Genomic DNA, 8,378 nt, shown 5'->3' on the forward strand with positions numbered 1-8,378 from the left:
GACATGCTTATCTGCAAAGAAAAAACACTAGTACTAGAGGTCCCCTGCAGACTACTTTCTTCTGTAGACCTGTGATTTTCCAAAACGAAATGAAAACAGAGAGGATAAGTTCTGTATTCAGTTTCATATTCACAATGCCATCTATGTTGAACTGGTTTTGGAATCTAGGTAAATCAATAATTCTAGAAGAAGTAGACAGAAATATGCATGAACCATCTAACATCCAAACATATATCAGGAGGACTTGATGATTCTTTAGTCCAAACAATAGATGACCAGCTGCCGATATGCTTTTCTGAGTCATGCTAAGTCTGAATCCCAGGAGACACCAGCAGCCCAGATAAGAATCCGCGTGACTCACTATGGTTCTAAAAGCTTGTGGCATCGTGCACCATTGGAAATCACAGTCCTGAATCGAGAACACCGCAAGCAAACCGCTAGCAGTCCTGAATTGCTAGTCTATGAAGCAAGTTGCGAGGCCACAAAAAAGCTGAATCCCAGGAGGCACACAAGCAGTCCAAAGCATATTACTCCATGAACTGCTGTTATTCTAAAAGCTTGTAGCATCATGCATGATTGCCAATCACGGTGCAGACTATGCACTTGCTTAGTCGATTCTGAACATTGATGTACATATCTTTATCTTTATCTTTACCTATATATATCTTTATCTTTATCTTTACCTACTAATAAACCAGCTATCGCTTATGGTCGTACGTCGTGCTTTTTTCCAGAAAAGTCCCTCCGTTTTGGAGAATTCAACCCGCAGTCCTCAACATAAGTCAGCCACGAACCGGTACATGGAGGAGAAAAGAGAAAAAAAAAAGCCCAGCCCGCACGACCCTTGCTCCCCGATCCCATCTCGACCTCCATCCCGCCGCCACCTCCTGCCCCGCCCCGCCCCGCCCAGCCTCACTGCGCACCGCCCGCCGCCCGCCGCCGACGCGCCGCGCACCGCAGCCGCGCCCGCACCCATTTCCCATCGATGCGCCAAACGGGGGCGATGATGGACGGCGCCGCCCAGCTCCTGTCCGACGGAGTCGCCGGGTTCCCGCTCTCGGGGCCAACCCCTCCCCTGTGTCGGCTCGCGCATCGGCTTGGAGGCCCCTCGGGGCTGCCGCCGGTGCGGGAGTCCTGCGCGGCCGTGAGGGCTGGGGACCAAGCGGCGGGGCCCGTGGTGCGTTCCTGTTGAGGGCTTGCTGGGGTTGGCCGGGATCTGAGCCGCCGTCGATGGATTTCTCGCAGGTTGGCTACATGTTGCTTCGGATTTGGTACTATCCCCATCTGTCGCTCTCCCTCTCCCTCGGTGTGGACGCACGCACCTAAATCCAAAACCTGAACTGAATCAGTCGAGCGCTCGTTGCCAGATCGTTGTACCATCGTCCCGGTCGCCGCCGCGTCAGTTCCACACCGCTACAGCACAGCCTACCACCGCCACTCCATTGGCTTGGATTTGCTTGCGGCATGGGCTGGGAACTGTACGGTGTTGTCTGATGCATGTTCCGCACTGGGAGGTTTGGTCGGCTGACGCTAGGTATGAGCAGCTCTTGAGCCTGATTGCTGGATGTGCGCACGCATGCATGTATACTTCTCACTTGCACTGCTTATACAACACATTGCATGTACACCACGGCCGTGGACAGGCGAACGTGCTCCTACTCCTCACAAGGCACCCACAGTCTATTAGCAAGCCAATCCAAAACTTCAGCATGCATTTTTTTGAAAGGACAACTAAGTATCTTTGTTAGTAACATCTTTGTCAGAAATTAGAAAAAACGGCAGTGCATTAGTTGAGCTAATCACCTAGCTTCATCTCTTGGATTATGCATTGATAGTATGGCACATGTTGTATCGTTATAAGCAATTTTTGTTAGGAGGTAAGATTTTAGTGTCGTCGTTCAGTTTTTGTTACATACAAAATGAATATGATTAGTTAATTCTGTTTTCTTTTAAGAGGTATTTCTCTCACGAGCCTTTGTGTTATCCATGTGAATTCCACTAGATTTATCATCCGTGTACCTAAATTGTGCATATTATCAAATTTCTGGAAAAAAAAGTTGAGCGCTTATTGTGGCCATCATCTGCATAGCACCACACCTAGAGCTAAAATCAAGTAACCTTCATGGATTTTGTTGACAAGAAAGACAACGAACTTAATTTAACGGCTTGAAGTCAATTGCACATGTCTCATACTGCATTGAACCTTGGCCGAAGCACTCGACCACGACAAGCAGCAGCTCGGGAAGCCTTTGCAATTCATGTATTTACAACATCTACAGTTCATGTATTTACTGTCATGCATTGCACCTTCATGGTTTTTGTTGTACTTCTGCATTTGCAGCATTTACAGCTTAATGCAATCAGGAATTGGTTATAGATTTCATGTGATTTAATTTCTAAATGTTAACTACAGTGACAACTTATGACTTTCATAGGTTTTATTTCCATTGAGAGAGAGCGGGCAATGGATCGTGAGGTGGAATGAAATTATAAGCAAATTGATCTGACCATCTCTTGTTGTCAGGGAATCTGTGTGATCTGTTCTACTTTGACTTGGAGTGTACAACTATGATATTGTACGTGATGATTTTTTTTTTGATTCTGCTACTAGAGGTCAGTCAGAGGTGGTAATTATTAGTGGCAAAAAAGAGACGGTAATTATTACACTCTTTATTTGCAAAAAATGTGACTGAAACAATGCTAATTGCATATGTTTTGTACTTGTAGGAAGGCTATGAAAGAAGTGTTCTTCCCTTATTTTTATGAAGGTAAGGTCTTGTTCTTGGATTCCTGCTGCTCTAGATTGCTTGGCAGCTCTAATTTATCACTTCATGACCTTATGCTCCACCATTATCTTTGAACACTTGATACTTATTTACTTTTATTTGTTGGCTTCTTTTTTATAGTCATCTGATTTAAAAATGCTAGCATGTGCCACTTTAGTATCTTTCAGTTTCAGCAAACATATTGGATTATCTTGACATATGTTGGCATTGACAAGATAATATAGATTGTCACTATTAATTTCAATGTTCACGCTCCATCCTATTTAAATTCGTATTTGGATGGAAGTCAACACACTAAGAACTGTATGCTTAATGAATGATGTTCACAGCAATTACTCGAATTTCTTGCATTCACTTGTGCAGACCGATGGTTAATTGTGAACTATGTATATTTTGTAGGTTCTTCTTAGTGAGATCAAACAAAGCACAATCGTATTTTCTCGAATTATACACATGCTATGATTTTCATGCTCTCTGTAGTAATTATGTTGAATTCTCATAATTCCTTTTTCATTATTATGCCAAACAATTTGTATGCTAAAAACATACTTCATAATCCCATCTCCCCGTGTCGTCCCGATTTGTTCCAGCTGGGCACTGCCTCGGCTGCAAAGCGTGTGTTATCCCATGAAGCAGGCCCTCCTTTGCAAGGCTGACGACGATAGCTTCAACTTCGCCGCCTATTCTGGTCGATGATGTCATTGATAATAACCAGGAAGTTTTCACTGCTCAGTTCATCCAGTTGAATCCTTCTATTGTAATTCTATTCCCTACCTTTTCTTACTCGTAGGAAATTCAAGTGTGGTACACATGTGAGTATCTTCTCCTTCCCTCTGTTGTATGCATGTGGTCATTTGTTATCCCGATTAAGAATCAAGATCCACTACATTCTTGAATATTGAAGACTGTTTTAGTTGGTCCAGATTAAACTTGATAAATACAATTTCCTTGTTGGTTCCATCTGAGTTGTATAATTGATTTGGGCAGTTTTCAGTAATCTTAAGCTGTCTTCAGATTTTAGCTTCCTCAATCATTCTGAATTATTTAACCTCAGTATGAGGTACATGTGTTCCAAAGATTAATCCTGAGAAATTTGTAGTTGACCAGTTGGGTCTGTTTGATTTGTTTAGTAGACTGCAACGGCAGTCACAATTGTTCAGATCTATTCTAAAGCTGCATTATTAGCACTGCAATATCTTTGTTACTTCAACCAAATAGTCCAGTCGTGTCTTATTGATTTGGACGGGTTCTTACTAATCTTTAAGCCAACTTCAAATTTTAGCCTGCTCGGTCAATCTGGATTATTTAGTGTCAATTTTGATGCATGTCTTTAATAAAATAAGAAACTGATTTTGGGTGCTAAAATAAACACTAAACACTACTTGTTCATGGCGACTATGTGTAGAAAGACGATCATGGTGGAGATCCCGACGGTCGACGTGAAGCCGGGATGGAATAAGGGCACGAAGATCACCTTCCTAGAAGGAACAATCTGATTTTTTCGGTACAGTTATGTGTTCCAAAAAGTTATTGTGATGTAATTTTTATATTAACACTAATCTATGAAGTTATGTTTCCAGACATTTCACTTTTTGCATCAGCTGAGGCACATTTTATTTTCAAATAATTTCTGAAGTAAAAGTTGTGAATGAACTGCATGATCTTTCATGTGTCTGAATTACACTTGAAATAAAAAATTAGATAGCAAGGTGCGAGGAAATGTGAGAAAAGTTGTCCAAAAACCGAAGAACCTTTTTTACTTTTCTTCCCATTACATGTTTGCTATTTACACTATGCTTTATTTTTACTATAATGTCAAAATTATCATGTTTTAAGATGAATGGTAAATCAAATAAGGAAAAAACTATGGTGGCCAGATTTGGTAGCCCTTAGCCCTTATCATGTTTTTATATCCAAAATACTGTTTGATCCTTGTTCAGTCTTATTTGCAGCGTAAACTATGTACAGTAATCATTAGACCATCTTTGAAGATCTGACGAACAAAAGCAGAATGGTTCTTTCTATACTGTTCGACCCCCCCTCCCCCCCCTTGCGTTCTCTCGCAGGGAGTGGCTAGCGCGCAACACTGCCATGCTCCTCTGCTGCTCCGTCATCACAGGGTGGGACGGCGACCTCGCCTTCCTGTTCATTGTTCTGTCGGTAGCGACGTTCTTTGTCCAGGATCATCCGGACAGGGAGGTCCTCCAGGCCATGCGTCTAGGCATGTACTGCAACGCCGACCACATGGCTAAGATGGTCGTTGCCGCAACCGAGTTCCGTGCTCTCCGTTCTTCAGTAAATCCAGGTTTGTGGACACTACTTACCAGTTGGGAGAGAAACATAATTGATGTGTATGGAAATGTAGAATTGACACCCATGACCTATCAGTTCAACTAGAAGCAAAGAATGTTTGACATGCAAGGTTCTATCATGCCCGTATCTTTCAGTTCGTCTCTTTATTCTACAGAAACTGCCAATTGTTACTGTAGCTTTCATGCCTAGCAGACAAAATCAAAGGAAGGTGCTTTGTTTCTCAAGTGTTGTAGTGAAAGGATTATCCTAACATAAGAGCTATATTTGCTTCGTAAAAAATATGTACAGTTAGTTCACACAACGCTTAGTATGTTATTGTTAGTCCGATTTGAGTTTCTATACCATGCCAAGAGCTTTAATATTAAAAGGCACATTCTCATTTTATAAGGAGCACTCCAAGTGTCAGTATTAAAAACAGATCATGCTATTTTCTGAAACGAGAAATGAGAAATCAATCCGTATAGTTCTCCAATTTCATGGTACTAAATTTAGATACACTAGAGGTATTGTTATGTTAGCTTCAATTAGGTGACAGGAGCATGCCAAACTAGATGATCTATAAGCTTTATCATATCTTACAATTATCCACATCATTGCAGAAAAACTAACCTTTTTCCCCGTGCCTAAAGTTATCTGGGAAGATTTCTCCAACTTCTTTCAGTGTACTCTTGGCACTAACTCCTGAGAAGTACTCTGAAAACAACAATACATTTTTTTTCTTCACCAGATGTGGAAACTAAAAGGCGAGTACCATGGGATCATGAAGTATATAAAGCAAAGGAGGAGGAGTGCCATCTACTCTCCAGCAAGATATTTTTTTTTGCTGGGGAATGAACGAATTGAATGCAAGATTGCATTGTTACAAGGACAGAGAGTGGACCACCACCTTCAGTTTCTCAGATTCCCTGTTTGCATTCGCCATTCTCAACAAGCACCAGGATGTGGCTTTGGTTCTGCACAAACAATATCTTCAGTGGTTTCTAGATCAAGCCCTATGTTCTTTATCTGAACAATAGACATTGTAATTCTTCCATCCATTACCTCTGAAAGTCAAGAATCGAAAGAAAAGTCATTGGCATATCTCTGTCACCAAGGAAGGTTCGTTAGACAGAAAAATGACCTCTGGTTATGTATGAGATGATGCAATGCACATATCTCTGAATGAAGCACAACAGGAATTTACATCCTGTAATGCTAACTGTTGATCATTCTTCTCAGAAGTATCAAGTCATTATCTCATTTGCCCCCTATTCATCTGTCATGTCTGCATGAAAAAATATTGCAATTCTAATCCTATGTTTAAGGGTAGCTAAATTTCTACGGACCTACCATATTATCTTTTTGGAATAACAGATCAACTTTCAACATGTACTTCTGTTGTAACATCTCATGTATTTTGTGATATTACCTGAAAGAGGCGTGGACTGGAGAAATTCATAGTAAGTACTGATGTAGAGCTTGGCTGTTTGAGCCAAGAAACTTAACTATAAAACTGGGATTAAACTTATTATTTCTACAATCCCAGTGCTATTTGCCACTTCCAATGTTTGTGCCAAGCCCAAATAGTGCAAAGAAAAATTGCAAATAAAATATATTTTTCAAAAAACAAAACATTATGAAAATTATACTTTTCAGAGAAATGTTCTTACCCCTCAAAAAACAAAACATTCTTACCCGTAAAAATGTTCTTTAAAAAACATATGTTCAAAAATATTCCTTTTCAGAGAAATGTTCCAATTTCATAAAAACGTTAACTATTCTTGCAAAAGTGTTCCAATTTTTTATGTAAGTGTTATCTTTCATTAAAAATTAGAAAAAAATTCACATTCAACCTTATCATCGATATTTACTAAAATTGGATATAAAAAGTGATGCACAATGACACATGAAGTAGGTTGTGCCCCTTTTTTCGCCCGGTGCAACGCACGGGCATTTGTACTAGTAATAATAAAGCAAATTGGGTTTCCTTCATCCGTCATGGCATTTTTTTAGAAAAGTCCCTCTATTTCAGAGAATTCAACCCGCAGTCCTGTTTTAAGTTAAAACGAAGCGTTGTTTTCGTATTTTACACAAAAGTCCCTGTGTTTTCTTGAAATCAACCCGCCGTCCGGATTTAAGTCACACCCAAACCGTTATTTTACATTTTTTGAAACCCCCCCTGATGTTTAGGTAATTCATCCACGGATCATATTTAAGTCAAACAAATGCTTTTTAAAACCATCCATATCTTTTAAACCGTAACTCCGATTTGAACATGTTATATATGAAATTTGATTAGAAAAATATGTAGAATATGAATAATAGATTATTTTTACCTGTTAAGTATTTTTAAATATTATTTTGGAATATATTTGAGTCAAACCAAATGATTTTCTAAATTATCTATATCTTTTAAACCATAACTTTGATTTTAACATATTATATACGAAATTTTATTAGGAAAATGTGTGAAATCTAAATATGATGTTAATTTTACCTGTTAAATATTTTTAAAGTATTGTTATGGAAGCAAACTTATAATTTATAGCGCAAGATCCGTTTTTTCATACCGGCGGCGATCCGGATTGCAAATAAATACCCCACTATAACCATAGACGGAAAAGAAAACATCGACAACTACACGTGCATACCTCTGAAAAATGTCGCAAGGGAAAACAACAGATTTCTCATCACGTGAGTGAGAGAAAGCGAGCGAGAGAGAGAAAGAGAGGGGGGGAGAGGGAGGAGAGAGGGACAGAGAGATGCCTTAGGATTAACCATATTCAACACACGTTTTTTGTTGTTTTGTGTGAACACCGAGACCATCGCCGGCGAGGGTGAAAAGAAGGATAAGCGGCAACAAAAATATGATGCCTCGCAAAAATAAAGGAGATGGACCTATTGTGGTCTTGAGTGATGGTTGTTGAGTTAAGAGTTTGTGTTATGTTTTCTCTCCCGTTGCAACGCACGGGCTCTTTTGCTAGTATTAATACTAAACCACTAGCAGCCCCTATTGAATCGTACACGTAGGAACACCTATGATAGGGCCCAGAACCAATCTAGCACAGTCGCGTTACAGAACCGAACCAATCCACAAATCAAATGCGGGATCTAGGTAAGCCAGAGCGAGAGGGGACAAGGGATCGGATCAGTCACCTTCCTCACTACCCCGATGCGGCACCCGGCCCTCCCATCCTGCCTTCCTCCTCAGGACACCTGCGCCCATGACAGAAAAAAAAGGTTTGGAATCCTCCACTGCACAAAAAGAAGGAGCACCGACAGGCAGGTGTGGAGAAGCGG

At 40.5% G+C, this 8,378-nt stretch overlaps 1 long non-coding RNA gene across 16 annotated transcripts; it reads left to right on the plus strand.

Moving 5' to 3' along the window:
* The first annotated feature begins 746 nt into the window (after window positions 1-746).
* Window positions 747-6,349, plus strand: LOC123159142 (uncharacterized). 16 transcript variants are annotated; one of them, XR_006479541.1, is made up of 5 exons: window positions 752-1,271; window positions 1,368-1,534; window positions 2,436-2,768; window positions 3,377-5,091; window positions 5,827-6,349. It is a non-coding gene; the product is annotated as an uncharacterized lncRNA (long non-coding RNA). The 16 variants fall into 16 exon arrangements; XR_006479542.1 differs by having other exon boundaries at window positions 752-1,245; XR_006479544.1 differs by having other exon boundaries at window positions 753-1,271; window positions 2,525-2,768.
* Window positions 6,350-8,378: the final 2,029 nt, after the last annotated feature.

This window comes from Triticum aestivum, chromosome 7B (assembly GCF_018294505.1).
Source record: "Triticum aestivum cultivar Chinese Spring chromosome 7B, IWGSC CS RefSeq v2.1, whole genome shotgun sequence".
Classification (NCBI taxonomy): domain Eukaryota; kingdom Viridiplantae; phylum Streptophyta; class Magnoliopsida; order Poales; family Poaceae; genus Triticum; species Triticum aestivum.